We start from the raw sequence: 19,592 nt of genomic DNA, 5'->3' as shown, positions 1-19,592 counted from the left end.
ATATAGCATTCTGTTTACTGTTCTGTGTCTGCTGGGAATAGTGGTACACCGCTCGCTCATCCACACTATATAGCATTCTGTTCACTGTTCTGTGTCTGCTGGGAATAGTGGTACACCGCTCGCTCAGCCACACTATATAGCATTCTGTTCACTGTTCTGTGTCTGCTGGGAATAGTGGTACACCGCTCGCTCAGCCACACTATATAGCATTCTGTTCACTGTTCTGTGTCTGCTGGGAATAGTGGTACACCGCTCGCTCAGCCACACTATATAGCATTCTGTTTACTGTTCTGTGTCTGCTGGGAATAGTGGTACACCGCTCGCTCAGCCACACTATATAGCATTCTGTTTACTGTTCTGTGTCTGCTGGGAATAGTGGTACACCGCTCGCTCAGCCACACTATATAGCATTCTGTTTACTGTTCTGTGTCTGCTGGGAACAGTAGTACACCGCTCGCTCAGCCAGAGTATATAGCATTGTGTGTACTGCCACTCTGTGTACACCGCTCAGCCAGACTATATACCATTGTTTACTGACACTCTGTGTACACCACTCAGCCACACTATATACCATTGTTTACTGACACTCTGTGTACACCGCTCAGCCAGACTATATACCATTGTTTACTGCCACTCTGATTCTGCTGGGAACAGTAGTACACCGCTCGCTCAGCCAGACTATATACCATTGTTTACTGACACTCTGTGTACACCGCTCAGCCAGACTATATACCATTGTTTACTGCCACTCTGATTCTGCTGGGAACAGTAGTACACCGCTCGCTCAGCCAGACTATATACCATTGTTTACTGACACTATATAGCAGACTATATAGCATTGTGTGTACACCGCTCAGCCAGACTATATACCATTGTTTACTGACACTCTGTGTACACCGCTCAGCCAGACTATATACCATTGTTTACTGCCACTCTGATTCTGCTGGGAACAGTAGTACACCGCTCGCTCAGCCAGACTATATACCATTGTTTACTGACACTCTGTGTACACCGCTCAGCCAGACTATATACCATTGTTTACTGCCACTCTGATTCTGCTGGGAACAGTAGTACACCGCTCGCTCAGCCAGACTATATAGCATTGTGTTTACTGCCACTCTGTGTACACCGCTCAGCCACACTATATAGCATTGCGTACTCTGCCAGTCAGTGTGTATATTGCTGGGATCAGTAATACTCCACTCACCGTCAACCACTATATGAGCTCAACATGAGTTCCCCAGAGACCTCCGCTGTGAGCAGCACTCCCAACAACAGCAACAGCCAACGCCCCACGCAAGCTATAACATCCACCCCAGCAGCCAGTGGTCAGCAGCAGCCCTCCCCGGAGGAGAACGTTGTGTCCATCAGTCCGTCGCCAGAGCGATTAATGAGGGCTGCCATTGAGGAGATGATGGGGCCTGATGTGGAGGAGGAGGTCTGGCTCAGGCCAGCATCCCAAGTTAATGTTGAGGACGATGAGGGGTCTGTGTCTGGGGATGTTGGGGTGGCAGAGGTGGTGGGTGGGTCAGACTCAGGAGAAGAGTTGTATGATGAGGATGATGATCGGGACCATCTGTATGTGCCTCAGAGTCCGACCCCGGAAAACATGTTGTATCGTGTGTTTAGGTACTAAAATCTGCGTTCCCTCCCAGTAGTGTTGGGCGAACAGTGTTTGCCACTGTTCGGGTTCTGCAGAACATCACCCTGTTCGGGGTGACTATATAGCAGACTATATAGCATTGTGTTTAATGCCACTCTGTGTACACGGCTCAGCCACACTATATAGCATTGTGTTTACTTCCACTCTGTGTCTGCTGGGAACAGTAGTACACCGCTCACCCGCCACTGTATAGCATTGTGCTCTGTGTCACTGCTGACAATAGTGGTACACCGCTCACCCACCACTGTATAGCATTTCTGTACTGCCACTGTACTGCTGCCAGTCAGCGTGTACTTTAAGGATAAGTGAAATGAGGAAGAAATCCGGTGAAAGAGGGAGGGGCAAGGGAAGAGGTGTTTCCCCTGACGGTTCATGTACAGGCCACAGGGGAGCACCCAAGAAAACCCACTCAATACTGCCCATGTTGTCCAGGACAACAACCCTCACAGATCCAAAAGAACAGGACCAGATAATTACTTGGATGACCTCTCAAGCATCCAGCAGTGGGTTAAGCAGCACCAGCACATCACGCACGAGGTCCGAGTCCTCAGCCAGTTAAAGTCTGGGCTTTCTTTGAAGACTGCACTGAGGATGTTACCATGGCGATTTGCAAGGTGTGCAAGACCCGCCTGAGCAGGGGGAAAAGTATTAACAACCTCTCCACCACCAGCATGAGCCGCCACATTCTATCCAAACATCCCACTCTGTGGGCAAACGCGGCAGGACAGGGTACCACCAGCAACACTGCCTCCCTTGGGTTCACCAGACTCACCACCAGACCCGCCTCAGCAGCAGCAGTAGCCCAGCCATTGCGTGGTTCACAACATTCACAAACATCAGACGATGCTGACACTGTCACTTTCCGGACTAGTGCTCTTGAGGTCTCCCAGTGTTCATCAAACACAACAACCAACAGCCCTTCGGTGTGCAGCGCTACGGTTGAGTTGTCTGTTTCTGAGATGTTTGAGCACAAGAGGAAATTGCCAGCAAATGACCCCCGGGCCGTGGCAGTAACAGCCAGCCAGCATAGCCAAGCTTCTGGCCTGCGAAATGCTGCCATATCGAGTGGTGGAGACAAACAGCTTCAAGGGCATGATGTCAGTGGCCATCCCACGTTACGTGGTTCCCAGCCGCTACCACTTTGCGCGCTCTGCAGTGCCTGAGTTGCATGAGCACGTGGTCAGCTAAATAACCCGAAGCTTGAAGAATGCCGTTGCCTGCAAGGTTCACCTCACCACTGACACCTGGACGAGTGCGTTCGGCCAGGGTCGATACATCTCCCTTACCGCGCACTGGGTGAACCTTGTGGAGCCTGGCAGCGATTCCTCACCTGCTACGGCGCGGGTGTTGCCCACGCCGCAAACAGCTGGATAACAACAGCAGCACCTACCTCTCTGACTCCTTCTCCTCCAACGCATCTCAAAGCTGTACCTCATCCGGAAATGCTAACCCAGCACCAGCAGCAGTAGGATCGTGGAAGCAGTGCAGCACAGCTGTTGGCATGCGTCAGCAAGCGTTGCTGAAGCTGATCTGCCTTGGGGATAAGCAGCACACAGGGGAGGAAATTTGGAGGGGAATAAAGGAACAGACGGATTTGTGGCTGGCACCGCTGGACCTGAAACCGGGCATGAAGCTAGACACCTGGCACGAACTGGCAATGTACGCAATAGAGGTGCTGGCTTGCCCGGCAGCCAGCGTTATGTCGGAACGCTGTTTCAGTGCTGCCGGAGGCATCATCACAGATCGGCGTATCCGCCTCTCCACAGAAAATGCAGACCGTCTGACTCAAATTAAAATGAATCAATCCTGGATTGGAAACGACTACGCAACACTCCTGGACCCCAACCAAGTAACATGACCGATGAACATCTGGGATGGTTTAGCGTTTCCGGTCCCTGTTTATTGAACCTCTCATCTGTATTACATTTATGACTGCATGGCGGCAAAAAGCATTGCTGCTATATCCGCACGCTTTTTGTCCTCATGCAAGGCCTGGGTTGTTGTGTCTCACAAAGCGTGGCCTTCTCCTCCTGCGCCTCCTCCTGTTCCATCACGTGTGCTGCTGCTGCTGCTGCTGCTGCTGGGTTACCGTTGCCGCGTGGTCCCTGTTTATTGAACCTCTTATCTTTATTACATTTATGACTACATGGCGGTGCAAAGCATGCTATCCGCACGCTTTTTGTCCTCATGCAAGGCCTGGGTTGTTGTGTCTCACAAAGCGTGGCCTTCTCCTCCTGCGCCTCCTCCTGTTCCATCACGTGTGCTGCTGCTGCTGCTGCTGCTGCTGGGTTAGCGTTGCCGCGTGGTCCCTGTTTATTGAACCTCTTATCTTTATTACATTTATGACTACATGGCTATCCGCACGCTTTTTGTCCTCATGCAAGGCCTGGGTTGTTGTGTCTCACAAAGCGTGGCCTTCTCCTCCTGCGCCTCCTCCTGTTCCATCACGTGTGCTGCTGCTGCTGCTGCTGCTGCTGGGTTAGCGTTGCCGCGTGGTCCCTGTTTATTGAACCTCTTATCTTTATTACATTTATGACTACATGGCGGTACAAAGCATGCTATCCGCACGCTTTTTGTCCTCATGCAAGGCCTGGGTTGTTGTGTCTCACAAAGCGTGGCCTTCTCCTCCTGCGCCTCCTCCTGTTCCATCACGTGTGCTGCTGCTGCTGCTGCTGCTGCTGGGTTAGCGTTGCCGCGTGGTCCCTGTTTATTGAACCTCTTATCTTTATTACATTTATGACTACATGGCGGTACAAAGCATGCTATCCGCACGCTTTTTGTCCTCATGCAAGGCCTGGGTTGTTGTGTCTCACAAAGCGTGGCCTTCTCCTCCTGCGCCTCCTCCTGTTCCATCACGTGTGCTGCTGCTGCTGCTGCTGCTGCTGGGTTAGCGTTGCCGCGTGGTCCCTGTTTATTGAACCTCTTATCTTTATTACATTTATGACTACATGGCGGTACAAAGCATGCTATCCGCACGCTTTTTGTCCTCATGCAAGGCCTGGGTTGTTGTGTCTCACAAAGCGTGGCCTTCTCCTCCTGCGCCTCCTCCTGTTCCATCACGTGTGCTGCTGCTGCTGCTGCTGCTGCTGGGTTACCGTTGCCGCGTGGTCCCTGTTTATTGAACCTCTTATCTTTATTACATTTATGACTACATGGCGGTACAAAGCATGCTATCCGCACGCTTTTTGTCCTCATGCAAGGCCTGGGTTGTTGTGTCTCACAAAGCGTGGCCTTCTCCTCCTGCGCCTCCTCCTGTTCCATCACGTGTGCTGCTGCTGCTGCTGCTGCTGCTGGGTTAGCGTTGCCGCGTGGTCCCTGTTTATTGAACCTCTTATCTTTATTACATTTATGACTACATGGCGGTACAAAGCATGCTATCCGCACGCTTTTTGTCCTCATGCAAGGCCTGGGTTGTTGTGTCTCACAAAGCGTGGCCTTCTCCTCCTGCGCCTCCTCCTGTTCCATCACGTGTGCTGCTGCTGCTGCTGCTGCTGCTGGGTTACCGTTGCCGCGTGGTCCCTGTTTATGGAACCTCTTATCTTTATTACATTTATGACTACATGGCGGTACAAAGCATGCTATCCGCACGCTTTTTGTCCTCATGCAAGGCCTGGGTTGTTGTGTCTCACAAAGCGTGGCCTTCTCCTCCTGCGCCTCCTCCTGTTCCATCACGTGTGCTGCTGCTGCTGCTGCTGCTGCTGCTGGGTTAGCGTTGCCGCGTGGTCCCTGTTTATTGAACCTCTTATCTTTATTACATTTATGACTACATGGCGGTACAAAGCATGCTATCCGCACGCTTTTTGTCCTCATGCAAGGCCTGGGTTGTTGTGTCTCACAAAGCGTGGCCTTCTCCTCCTGCGCCTCCTCCTGTTCCATCACGTGTGCTGCTGCTGCTGCTGCTGCTGCTGGGTTACCGTTGCCGCGTGGTCCCTGTTTATTGAACCTCTTATCTTTATTACATTTATGACTACATGGCGGTACAAAGCATGCTATCCGCACGCTTTTTGTCCTCATGCAAGGCCTGGGTTGTTGTGTCTCACAAAGCGTGGCCTTCTCCTCCTGCGCCTCCTCCTGTTCCATCACGTGTGCTGCTGCTGCTGCTGCTGCTGCTGGGTTACCGTTGCCGCGTGGTCCCTGTTTATTGAACCTCTTATCTTTATTACATTTATGACTACATGGCGGTACAAAGCATGCTATCCGCACGCTTTTTGTCCTCATGCAAGGCCTGGGTTGTTGTGTCTCACAAAGCGTGGCCTTCTCCTCCTGCGCCTCCTCCTGTTCCATCACGTGTGCTGCTGCTGCTGCTGCTGCTGCTGGGTTAGCGTTGCCGTGTGGTCCCTGTTTATTGAACCTCTTATCTTTATTACATTTATGACTACATGGCGGTACAAAGCATGCTATCCGCACGCTTTTTGTCCTCATGCAAGGCCTGGGTTGTTGTGTCTCACAAAGCGTGGCCTTCTCCTCCTGCGCCTCCTCCTGTTCCATCACGTGTGCTGCTGCTGCTGCTGCTGGGTTACCGTTGCCGCGTGGTCCCTGTTTATGGAACCTCTTATCTTTATTACATTTATGACTACATGGCGGTACAAAGCATGCTATCCGCATGCTTTTTGTCCTCATGCAAGGCCTGGGTTGTTGTGTCTCACAAAGCGTGGCCTTCTCCTCCTGCGCCTCCTCCTGTTCCATCACGTGTGCTGCTGCTGCTGCTGCTGCTGCTGGGTTACCGTTGCCGCGTGGTCCCTGTTTATGGAACCTCTTATCTTTATTACATTTATGACTACATGGCGGTACAAAGCATGCTATCCGCACTCTTTTTGTCCTCATGCAAGGCCTGGGTTGTTGTGTCTCACAAAGCGTGGCCTTCTCCTCCTGCGCCTCCTCCTGTTCCATCACGTGTGCTGCTGCTGGGTTAGCGTTGCCGCGTGGTCCCTGTTTATTGAACCACTTATCTTTATTACATTTATGACTGCATGGTGGTACAAAGCATGCTATCCGCACGCTTCTTGTCCTCATGCAAGGCCTGGGTTGTTGTGTCTCACAAAGCGTGGCCTTCTCCTCCTGCGCCTCCTCCTGTTCCATCACGTGTGCTGCTGCTGCTGCTGCTGCTGCTGGGTTACCGTTGCCGCGTGGTCCCTGTTTATGGAACCTCTTATCTTTATTACATTTATGACTACATGGCGGTACAAAGCATGCTATCCGCACGCTTTTTGTCCTCATGCAAGGCCTGGGTTGTTGTGTCTCACAAAGCGTGGCCTTCTCCTCCTGCGCCTCCTCCTGTTCCATCACGTGTGCTGCTGCTGCTGCTGCTGGGTTACCGTTGCCGCGTGGTCCCTGTTTATGGAACCTCTTATCTTTATTACATTTATGACTACATGGCGGTACAAAGCATGCTATCCGCATGCTTTTTGTCCTCATGCAAGGCCTGGGTTGTTGTGTCTCACAAAGCGTGGCCTTCTCCTCCTGCGCCTCCTCCTGTTCCATCACGTGTGCTGCTGCTGCTGCTGCTGCTGCTGGGTTACCGTTGCCGCGTGGTCCCTGTTTATTGAACCTCTTATCTTTATTACATTTATGACTACATGGCGGTACAAAGCATGCTATCCGCACGCTTTTTGTCCTCATGCAAGGCCTGGGTTGTTGTGTCTCACAAAGCGTGGCCTTCTCCTCCTGCGCCTCCTCCTGTTCCATCACGTGTGCTGCTGCTGCTGCTGCTGCTGCTGGGTTACCGTTGCCGCGTGGTCCCTGTTTATTGAACCTCTTATCTTTATTACATTTATGACTACATGGCGGTACAAAGCATGCTATCCGCACGCTTTTTGTCCTCATGCAAGGCCTGGGTTGTTGTGTCTCACAAAGCGTGGCCTTCTCCTCCTGCGCCTCCTCCTGTTCCATCACGTGTGCTGCTGCTGCTGCTGCTGCTGCTGGGTTAGCGTTGCCGCGTGGTCCCTGTTTATTGAACCTCTTATCTTTATTACATTTATGACTACATGGCGGTACAAAGCATGCTATCCGCACGCTTTTTGTCCTCATGCAAGGCCTGGGTTGTTGTGTCTCACAAAGCGTGGCCTTCTCCTCCTGCGCCTCCTCCTGTTCCATCACGTGTGCTGCTGCTGCTGCTGCTGCTGCTGGGTTACCGTTGCCGCGTGGTCCCTGTTTATGGAACCTCTTATCTTTATTACATTTATGACTACATGGCGGTACAAAGCATGCTATCCGCACGCTTTTTGTCCTCATGCAAGGCCTGGGTTGTTGTGTCTCACAAAGCGTGGCCTTCTCCTCCTGCGCCTCCTCCTGTTCCATCACGTGTGCTGCTGCTGCTGCTGCTGCTGCTGGGTTAGCGTTGCCGCGTGGTCCCTGTTTATTGAACCTCTTATCTTTATTACATTTATGACTACATGGCGGTACAAAGCATGCTATCCGCACGCTTTTTGTCCTCATGCAAGGCCTGGGTTGTTGTGTCTCACAAAGCGTGGCCTTCTCCTCCTGCGCCTCCTCCTGTTCCATCACGTGTGCTGCTGCTGCTGCTGCTGGGTTACCGTTGCCGCGTGGTCCCTGTTTATTGAACCTCTTATCTTTATTACATTTATGACTACATGGCGGTACAAAGCATGCTATCCGCACGCTTTTTGTCCTCATGCAAGGCCTGGGTTGTTGTGTCTCACAAAGCGTGGCCTTCTCCTCCTGCGCCTCCTCCTGTTCCATCACGTGTGCTGCTGCTGCTGCTGCTGCTGCTGGGTTACCGTTGCCGCGTGGTCCCTGTTTATTGAACCTCTTATCTTTATTACATTTATGACTACATGGCGGTACAAAGCATGCTATCCGCACGCTTTTTGTCCTCATGCAAGGCCTGGGTTGTTGTGTCTCACAAAGCGTGGCCTTCTCCTCCTGCGCCTCCTCCTGTTCCATCACGTGTGCTGCTGCTGCTGCTGCTGCTGCTGGGTTAGCGTTGCCGTGTGGTCCCTGTTTATTGAACCTCTTATCTTTATTACATTTATGACTACATGGCGGTACAAAGCATGCTATCCGCACGCTTTTTGTCCTCATGCAAGGCCTGGGTTGTTGTGTCTCACAAAGCGTGGCCTTCTCCTCCTGCGCCTCCTCCTGTTCCATCACGTGTGCTGCTGCTGCTGCTGCTGGGTTACCGTTGCCGCGTGGTCCCTGTTTATGGAACCTCTTATCTTTATTACATTTATGACTACATGGCGGTACAAAGCATGCTATCCGCATGCTTTTTGTCCTCATGCAAGGCCTGGGTTGTTGTGTCTCACAAAGCGTGGCCTTCTCCTCCTGCGCCTCCTCCTGTTCCATCACGTGTGCTGCTGCTGCTGCTGCTGCTGCTGGGTTACCGTTGCCGCGTGGTCCCTGTTTATGGAACCTCTTATCTTTATTACATTTATGACTACATGGCGGTACAAAGCATGCTATCCGCACTCTTTTTGTCCTCATGCAAGGCCTGGGTTGTTGTGTCTCACAAAGCGTGGCCTTCTCCTCCTGCGCCTCCTCCTGTTCCATCACGTGTGCTGCTGCTGGGTTAGCGTTGCCGCGTGGTCCCTGTTTATTGAACCACTTATCTTTATTACATTTATGACTGCATGGTGGTACAAAGCATGCTATCCGCACGCTTCTTGTCCTCATGCAAGGCCTGGGTTGTTGTGTCTCAAAGCGTGGCCTTCTCCTCCTGCGCCACCCTCCTCCTGTTCCATCACGTGTGCTGCTGCTGGATTAGCATTACCGGTCCCTTTTCCTGGAACCTCTTATATGTATTACATTTATGACTGCATGCCGACAAAAAGCATGTTACCTGTGCAAAGAAAACAGACATTTCCCGCATTTAAAAGACAGTTTTCCCTTTGAAACTTTAAAATCGATTTTCTCAAAAACTATAAGCTCTTTTTGCTAAAAATTTTTTTCCTCTTGTACCCACTCCCAAGGTGCACATACCCTGTAAATTTGGGGTATGTAGCATGTAAGGAGGCTTTACAAACCACAAAAGTTCGGGTCCCCATTGACTTCCATTATGTTCGGAGTTCGGGTCGAACACCCGAACATCGCGGCCATGTTCGGCCTGTTCGGCCCGAACCCGAACATCTAGATGTTCGCCCAACACTAACTGTGTGTGCAGCAAAGCCGGGCGGCTTCGGAGCAGGAGAAATGATTTATTTTGACATGCAGCCTCTTATCTCTCTTAGGTCCTGCCACCCTTTTATCCTTCTGATTTTTTACCGCCCTAGGCCGTGGCTTTTTTGGCCTTTGCAGAAATCCGGCCCTGCCAGTCGTGCTTGGCGAAATAAGGTTTCTTGATTCTTGATGATCCACATTAGAATTCACTACCTCATAAAAGCTGAGCATGTTAGTCAAACAGGACCTGTCTTTAGTAAACCCATGCTGATGCTGAGAAATAAGATTATTTTCTACTATGAAGTCATGTATAGTATCTCTTAATAACCCCTCAAATAGTTTGCATACAACTGATGTTAAGCTTACAAGTCTATAATTTCCTGGATCTGATTTTTTTGCCCTTCTTAAATAATGAGAAAACATGGGCTGTACACCAGTCTACTGGGACTTTGCCAGTTGAAAGTGTCACAAAACATAAGATAAAGGGGCTTATCTATAACTGAACTTAATTCCCTTAGGACTCGAGGATGCATGCCATCTGGGCCAGGTGCCTTGTCTATTTTTAATTTATTTAGCCTTGCCTTCACTTCTTCCTGCGTTAAGAATTTAATATTACAATTGGAAGATTGAGACTCTTGTGCATCTGTAATTTGCAACAGTGATGTTTCCCTTGTGAAGACAGAAGCAAATAAAGCATTTAATAACTCTGCCTTACCTTGGTCATCCATCATTGATTTCCCACCCTCATCCTTTAGGAGTCCAATACAACCTTTCTTTTTTTTAGAATTGATGTACTTGTAAAACTTCTTTGGGTTAGATTTGATTTCCCTAGTGATTTGATTTTCAGCTTCAATTTTTGCCTACACCTACAAATGTAACCTATACTGGGGCACCTACCTATCTAACCTATACTGGAGACACCTACCTATCTAACCTATACTGGGGGCACCTACAGTACAGACCAAAAGTTTGGACACATCTTCTCATTCAAAGAGTTTTCTTTATTTCCATGGCTATGAACCAGTGTTGCTTGCGAATTTTCGGCAAAGTCATTTTCGCATCAAAAATCCCATTTTCGCAGAATTTTCGCAAAAATTAGCTTACATTTTCGCGTTTTCGCCCAATAGCGAAATTTAAAGGGAAAGTGCCATATTTTTGCCCAAATACTAAAGTTCGAAAATAACTGCTATATTCGACATGTGCTTAGCATGAAAATTTGCAAATTGATAGGAAGTAATGTCTTCTCTCCCCATATTAGGTCTCCCATGATTCTTAGCTGCATAATTGATCCAGGAACCATATACTGTAACTACAACCAATCAGACAACAGCCTCTGTTGGGAAGAGTTAGTGGATGTGATAGGAGTAGAGAGAGCTCAGCTAGCTATCAGGGGCGTAGCAATAGGGGGTGCAGAGGTAGCCACTGCATCGGGGCCCTTTGGGCTAGAGGGGCCCTGAGGGGCCCACCCTCAACCACAGTATTAGCTCTTTATTGGCCCTAGGCTAATAATATTCACTTCTATAGATGATTAGAATAGCAGTGATCCTTAACACACTGTTTCTCATCCCTTTCTTGCACCTCTGACACTGTGGTTGTCCTTGATTGGTTTTGGTGTGGCGTATCAATTGTTATGTATAGAGAGCTTGTGGTGCCCCAATGCAAAACTTGCACTGGGGCACCACAAGCTTCTTAGCTAAGCCACAGCTAGCTACTGCTCATTTATTTGCAGTCTACTGTGTGTTTGTGGTTTGAAAATTTCCACAAATACAAGCTACAGCAGGCTGGATTGTAGTTTTATTCTAAAACAAAAGTCTTTTTTAAAGGAGAACTGTAGTGAGAGGTATATGGAGGCTGCCATATTTATTTCCATTTAAGCAATACCAGTTGCTCGGCTGTCCTGCAAATCAATGTGGCTGCAGTAGTGTCTGAATCACACCAGAAACATGCATGCAGCTAATCTGGTCAGATCTGAAAATAATGTCAGAAACAGCTGATCTGCTGCATGCTTGTTCCAGGTCTATGGCTAAAAGTATTAGCGGCAGAGGATTAGCAAGATAGCCAGGCAACTGGTATTGTTTCAAAGGAAATAAATATGACAGCCTCCATATTCTTCTCGCTACATTTGTCCTTTAAAGGACAACTGTATTGATAGGTATATAGATGCTGCCATATTTATTTCCTTTTAAGCAATCCTATACCATTAATACTTTTAGCCATAGACCCTGAACAAGCATGCAGCAGATCAGGTGTTTCTGATATTTGTGTCAGATTTCTGACAAGATTAGCTGCATGCTTGTTTCTGGTTTGATTCAAATACTACTGCAGCCAAACAGACCAGCAGGGCTGCCAAGCAACTGGTTTTGTTTTAAAAGAAATACATTTGGCAGCCCCCATTTCCCCCACTACAGTTGTCCTTTAAGCATGGTCGCTGTGTCCAAGCGGATGTTCGGATGTTTTCTTTTATTTGTACACCGCCAGCTTCTCCTGACTTATGAGGCTGATGGTCACACAGACCAAGCCGCTGACCCCTCCCCCCCCTTGTCAATTTATGGGATATGTACACTGCCTGCTTCTCCTGATTTATGGGGGTGATGGACACTTTGATCGAGCTGCTGCTCCCCCTGCCACTGTCATTTTAAGGGATATGTACATTGCCTGCTTCTCCTGGACCTGACTTATGGGGGTGATGGTCACTCTGACCAAGCTGGTCTCCCCCCACTACTTTCATTTTATGAGATATGTACATTGCCTGCTTCTTCTGGACCTGACTTATGGGGGTGATGGTCACTTTGACCGAGCCGCTGCTCCCTCCGCCACTTTCATTTTATGGGATACTAGTGATCTTAGCCTGTTTAAATACAGGCTAGGTCTGTCAGTAAACCGGCGTGCGTGCACACGACGCCAGCTGCGCGCGCACACATGACCACCCCTTCTGGCCCCGTCCTCCTCCGGCTCTCAGTAGTGTCTCTGCATCTTGTCCCTGCACATGCTCTGTGCTAAAAAGCACTGACACACGGACAGACGCAGGGACCAGTGGCGTAGCTAAGGAGCTGTGGGCCCCGATGCGAGTTTTACAATGGGGCGCCCCCAGGCACTCTATACATAACAATTGATACGGCGCACCAAAACCTGCCAATGGCAACTACAGTGTCAGAGGTGCAAGAAGGGGATGGGGAAGAGCTTGTTAATGTTTACCACTACTCAATGTATATATAGAAGTGATTATTATGAGCACAGGACCAATAGAGAACTAATACTGTAGTTGAGGGAGGGCCCTTCGGGGCCCCTCTGGCCCAAGGGCCCCGATGGGGTCGCTACCGCTGCACCCCCTATTGCTACGCCCCTGGCAGGGACACTTGCCTATTATTAGGTAGGATGTACACTGCCTACTTCCTTATGGGGGTGATGGTCACTCTGACGGAGCCGCTGCTCCCCTGACACTGTAATAATACTGACACGTACACTTCACAATAATTTTTTTTTATTCAAGTCACTATGTATATTGAGGCGTTTAACAAAAAAAATAACATAAATATATACTTTTTACTAATATCGTAACTTTAAAATTGATTTTCTCCAAAACTATAAGGTCTTTTTGAAAAATTATTTTCCCCCTTATACCCACTGTTCTCCTTAACATACTCTGCTAATTTGGTGATTCTAGCTTGTAAGGGGGCTTTGCAATTTACCGTGAAAATCGCAGACATTAGGCGAAAATAAACGGAAAAATATTCGGGCGAATTTTCCCTTGTCGAAGCGAAAATTGTACTTATTTGGGGCGAAAATTCGATGAAAAGAATATTTGCATTTTCACTCATCACTGCTATGAACATTGTAGATTCACACTGAAGGCATCCAAACTATGAATTAACACATGTGGAAGTATAGTACATAACCAAAAAGTGTGAAACAACTGAAAATATGTCATATTCTAGGTTCTTCAAAGAAACCACCTTTTGCTTTGATTACTGCTTTGCACACTCTTGGCATTCTCTTGATGAGCTGCAAGAGGTAGTCCCCTGAAATGGTCTTTCAACAGTCTTGAAGGAGTTCCCAGAGATGCTTAGCACTTGCTGGCCCTTTTGTCTTCACTCTGCGGTCCAGCTCACCCAAACCATCTCGATTGGGTTCAGGTCTGGTGACTGTGGAGGCCAGGTCATCTTGTGCAGCACCCCATCACTCTCCTTCCTGGTCAAATAGCCCTTACACAACCTGGAGGTGTGTTTGGGGTCATTGTCCTGTTGAAAAATAAATGATGGTCCAACTAAAACGCAAACCGGATGGAATAGCATGCATTTGCAAGATGCCGTGGCAGCCATGCTGGCTCAGTATGCCTTAAATTTTGAATAAATACCCAACCGTGTCACCAGCAAAGCACCCCCACACCATCACACCTCCTCCTCCATGCTTCACGGTGGGAACCAGGCATGTAGAGACCATCCATTCACCTTTTCTGCGTCGCACACAGACACGGTGGTTGGAACCAAAGATCTAAAATTTGGACTCATCAGACCAAAGCACAGATTTTCACTAGTCTAATGTCCATCCCTTGTGTTCTTTAGCCCAAACACGTCTCTTCTGCTTGTTGCCTGTCCTTAGCAGTGGTTTCCTAGCAGGAAGATAGTGTCATATTGCAACAGGATCTGGATAGGATGGCTATATGGGCACATACATGGCAGATGAAATTCAATGTTGACAAATGTAAGGTCATGCATTTTGGACGTACTAATGGTCTAGCACCATACAAAATAAATGGGATACAGTTGGGGACATCAAACTTGGAGAAGGACTTAGGAGTACTCATTGACAACAAGTTAAATAATCGTACTCAATGCCAAGCAGCTGCAGCTAAAGCTAACAAAATTTTTGGATGCATTAAAAGGGAAATAAAAACTCGAGATGCTAGCATAATATTGCCCCTGTTTAACTCTCTAGTAAGGCCACATCTGGAATATGGAATTCAGTTCTGGGCACCACATTACAAAAAAGATATTGCAGTTTTAGAGCAGGTGCAGAGACGAGCAACAAAATTGATACGTGGGATGGAAGGTCTCACTTATCAAGAAAGGTTAGATAAACTGGGTTTATTTAGTCTAGAGAAAAGACGCCTTAGAGGGGATCTAATCAACATGTATAAATACATCAGAGGGCAATATAATAGCTTGGCGGATGAGCTTTTTGTCCCTAGGCCTTCTCAAAGAACTAGAGGACATGATCTGCGCGTGGAGGAAAAACGTTTTAGCCATTTATTTAGGAAAGGGTTCTTTACAGTAAGAGTGATTAAGATGTGGAATGCATTGCCACAGGAAGTCGTTATGGCAAACTCTATACCTGCATTTAAAGGGGGCTTAGATGCTTTCCTTGCGTTGAAAGACATCCATGGCTACAATTACTAGGTAATGCCTAATGATGTTGATCCAGGGATTTTATCTGATTGCCATCTGGAGTCGGGAAGGAATTTTTCCCTTTAGGGGCTAATTGGACCATGCCTTGTAAGGGTTTTTTTGCCTTCCTCTGGATCAACAGGGATATGTGAGGGAGCAGGCTGGTGTTGTACTTTATACTGGTTAAACTCGATGGACGTATGTCTTTTTTCAACCAAAATAACTATGTAACTATGTAACTATGTAACTATATATTCTACCATGAAGGCCTGATTCACACAGTCTCCTCTTAACTGTTGTTCTACAGATGTGTCTGCTGCTAGAACTCTGTGTGGCATTGACCTGGTCTTTAATCTGAGCTGCTATTAACCTGCGATTTCTGAGGCTGGTGACTCGGATGAACTCATCCTCCGCAGAAGAGGTGACTTTTGGTCTTCCTTTCCTGGGGCGATCCGCATGTGAGCCAGTTTCCTTGTAGGGTTTGGTGGTTTTTAAGACTGCACTTGGAGACACTTTCAAAGTTTTCTCAATTTTTCGGACTGACTGAGCTTCATTTCTTAATGATGGCCACTCGTTTTTCTTTACTTAGCTCCCTTTTTCTTGCCATAATACAAATTCTAACAGTCTATTCAGTAGGACTATCAGCTGTGTATCCACCTGACTTCTCCACAACGCAACTGATGGTCCTAACCCCATTTATAAGGCAAGAAATTCCACTTATTAAACCTGACAGGGCACACCTGTGAAGTGAAAACCATTTGAGGTGACTACCTCTTGAAGCTCATCAAGAGAATGCCAAGAGTGTGCAAAGCAGTAATCAAAGCAAAAGGTGGCTACTTTGAAGAACCTAGAATATGACATATTTTCAGTTGTTCCACACTTTTTGGTTATGTACTATACTTCCACATGTGTTAATTCATAGTTTGGATGCCTTCAGTGTGAATCTACAATGTTCATAGTCGTGAAAATAAAGAAAACTCTTTGAATGAGGTGTGTCCAAACTTTTGGTCTGTACTGTACCTATCTAACCTATACTGGATTAAACAGCGGGGGGGGGGGGGGGGGGGGGATAGGGAAAAATAGGCATAAGTGTATACAATACCCATTTTTTACACATTTCACCCTTCACAAGTTTCACATGACAAGTGCCTTAGTTATAAAACATCTCATATGCTACTTGTCTTTTCCCGGTTAAAATAATACCCTATATGCCATATTTCATCACTAGTTGGGAATGTGGCGTACCATTATCGCCAACTTGTGTGCACAGTTTGGGGACCGCAGTGCTGCACAGATACATTACTGGGCAACAGCACAGTGAGGCATATGTACAGTGTATCTCTCTTATTTCTCCTCTTTACTTTCCTTCATCTCTTCTCTCGCTCTCTCCTTCATGCTATCCAGCTCTCTCTCGCTCTTCTCTGCACTATCCTCCTCTATGGACGCACTGGGAGGTATCCAAATCGCTCCAGAGTGGTTGAGCGCAGCAATGGATTGTGGCAGCCCCCCCTCTACATAGCACTTGGTGCCCCCTCCAGTCCTTCTCCACTATGCTTGTCTATATGCCCATTCTATGTACAACTCACTGTATTTTATGTTATTCACTGTACCATCACCGACCCTGTATGTGCCAAAAATAATTCCGGGTACAGCACCTGCTGTACTTGGCGAAATAAAGATTTCTGATTTCTTTCTGTTGTGTTCCAGAGCTACGGGCGGTGGCCATTACAGGTGTCCACTAATTTTAGAGTTAAGTATAGGTGACACTAAGGGTTAATTAGTTAGGTAGGAGTTAATATTTTACTTTTAGGGGGAGAGAAACACTTTATTATTAAAGGGGACACTGTCACTTTTTTTATTCAATGCATGAGTGTGCACGAGCACGCTCAGGAGCGCTCGGTAGCATTTTAACTGCAGGACGTGAATTTCACATCCTGGAATACACAGGAGGGCCAATTAGGATGTGAAATTCATGTCATGAAATCTAAGGGGTAAAAGGGGAACTGTAACCAAGGATTGAACTTCATCCCAATCAGTAGCTGATACCCCCTTCTCCATGAGAAATATTTACCTTTTCTCAAACAGATCTTCAGGGAGCTCTGTATGGCTTATATTGTGGTGAAACCCCTCCCACAGTGTGGTGCCAGTACCTAGGTACTGACATCAAACTGTGGGAGCCTTGTTGCATTGTGGGAAATAACAGCTGTTTCCAGCTGCCAAAAAAGCAATATCTCTATCCAGAGATCACCTGCTAGCAGTAAAAATGTTGCCATGTGATACATTTCAGAATGTAAATCAGGGAGAAGAAAGATTTTACAATGGTACAATCATTGACTAAATCATTTATAAATAATTATTGTAAAAAATTAAGCACTTTTTTAATTACTTTATTTTCGCTGCAGTTCCTCTTTAGCCACTGAGGGGTTTTTCCCCTTTAGGGCCAGATACATTTTTAACCTTTCAGTGCTCCTCTCTTTCTTTTACCAATAACTTAATCACTACTAATCACAATTAAATTATCTATATCTTGGGTTTTTTTCAACACCAATTAGGCTTTCTTTAGGTGGGACATTTTTGCTAAAAATGATTTTATTGTAAATGCATTTCAATGGGAATAATAAGAAAAGAAATTGAAAAAAAACATTATTTCTCAGATTTTGGTCATTATAGTTTTAAAATAAAATGTTCTACTGTGGATAAAAGCCACACTTTTTTGCCTATTTGTCCTGGTTATTACAACGTTTAAAATATTTCCCTAGTATAATGTATGGCGCTAATATTTTATTTGGAAATAAAAACATTTTCAGTTTTGCGTCCATCACTAATTACAAGCCAATGGTCTTTTTTTATTATGGATGTAGGTGTAATTTTACTATTTGGGCACAAGATGTCCCCACACATTATTTCCTATTAGTGTACTATAAGTACGTGAACAGGAAGTAATGTTTGGATGTGTTACTTTGTTTAGTTACAATGACACAGGCATCCCATTGATGCCGGTGATCATTGACACAGGGACTTAGATCAATGAATGGGAACTGCGTTCCCATTCACTGATCTCTCTACTAACCAGCAGTGATGCGAACAAGCAAGAGAGCGCCGCACGGGAGATGGTGGTAAGAGCACACAGCGGCGATGCGGCAGCAGGCATATATCTACACCCCTGGAATAGGAATAGTCCTTCCGTGTGGCGTAGATATACTGCCTGTACAACAGCAACTGGTGAAATTTACCTTTCATAGTGTGCAGTGTTCTCCTGTATGCTTCTCCTAATGTTCACAAAGCCTTATTTCACTGCCAGCACAGTGCTGATGCGACCTCACAGGATCAGTGGAGTGGCAGTGGGACAACTCTATGTGGACAAGAGTAAAGAGGAAGTGCTTCCCTGTGCACTCTGCATGGGGAAGGATTGCACTGTTCTAGCTACATGACTGCAGGGTCAAGAAGTTGGCACTCTGAAAACGTAAATCAGTGGAGCTCAGATAATTTCCATAATCACAGAATAGCCGTGATTCACTAGCATTTTTCCATTATTCAACTGCCGAATCCGAAATCGTGATCGATTCTGGATCACAGAAACTGGTCACGGAAATTCTGTGATTGCAAGTATTCGCAATTCGGTTACAGCCGTGATCGCAGTGGAAATCCGAGATTAGGTCGTGATTGGCGGAAATGGGCAGAATTGACATCCCTGGGCCAATCAGAGGCCCCCAGCCAGGCCCTAGAAACCAATCAAAGGAGGGGAAGCTCTGCCCTCCCCTCCTGTATATAAAGTGGGGACCATTTCCAGAGCTCCGTCCTTGCTAGACTCTGTGGCGCTGAGAGGATCATCTCCAGGCCATATTGTACATCAGCAAGAGCATTTTCAGTCCTTACATTGCTCTTATACTGTATCTGATACTTTTATTCAGCTAGCTAGCCAGTGAGTGATTACTTAAGTTAGCCCCACGCTTGCTGTGACATCCACCCACGGACATCCACCTGCCAGGTGCCATTGGGACTCACCTTCACCTCTGTGATTGCTTAAAGTATATTTCCCTGTTTAAAACCCACTTATTACCAATTAATAGCCACATTTAAAGTGTTAATTTAACTTTAAAATCCATTTTCTCAAAAACTAAAAGTTATTTTTGGAATTCTGTTTAAGTTGTAGCCCCTTATCACCTTTATAATCCATGCAATTGGGGGGTTTGTAACATGTATGGGGGCTTTAATAATAGCTTTCCGTGATCACGGCCTTGAATTTCCGTGATTGCCTCATTCACGGATTAAAATCTGAGTCGAATTTGTAAGTCCGTTTCAAATCCGGAAATTACAATACATAAATAAATCACAGAATTTACGGATTTTTTTTCAATCACTACCGAATAGTCGAATCCGTGATTGGGGGGTATCCGAGCAGCTCTGATGTAAATGCTTTGGGAAGTTAG

At 46.9% G+C, this 19,592-nt stretch overlaps 1 protein-coding gene across 2 annotated transcripts in view; it reads right to left on the bottom strand.

Moving 5' to 3' along the window:
- MAT1A (methionine adenosyltransferase 1A) overlaps nt 1-19,592 on the bottom strand; it is an 821,556-nt gene that overhangs the window by 375,695 nt on the left and 426,269 nt on the right. The gene's annotated exons all lie outside the window — the stretch shown is intronic.

The sequence above is a fragment of the Hyperolius riggenbachi genome, chromosome 10 (genome assembly GCF_040937935.1).
Source record: "Hyperolius riggenbachi isolate aHypRig1 chromosome 10, aHypRig1.pri, whole genome shotgun sequence".
Lineage (NCBI taxonomy): Eukaryota > Metazoa > Chordata > Amphibia > Anura > Hyperoliidae > Hyperolius > Hyperolius riggenbachi.
This window is presented reverse-complemented; position numbering and strand designations above follow the sequence as displayed.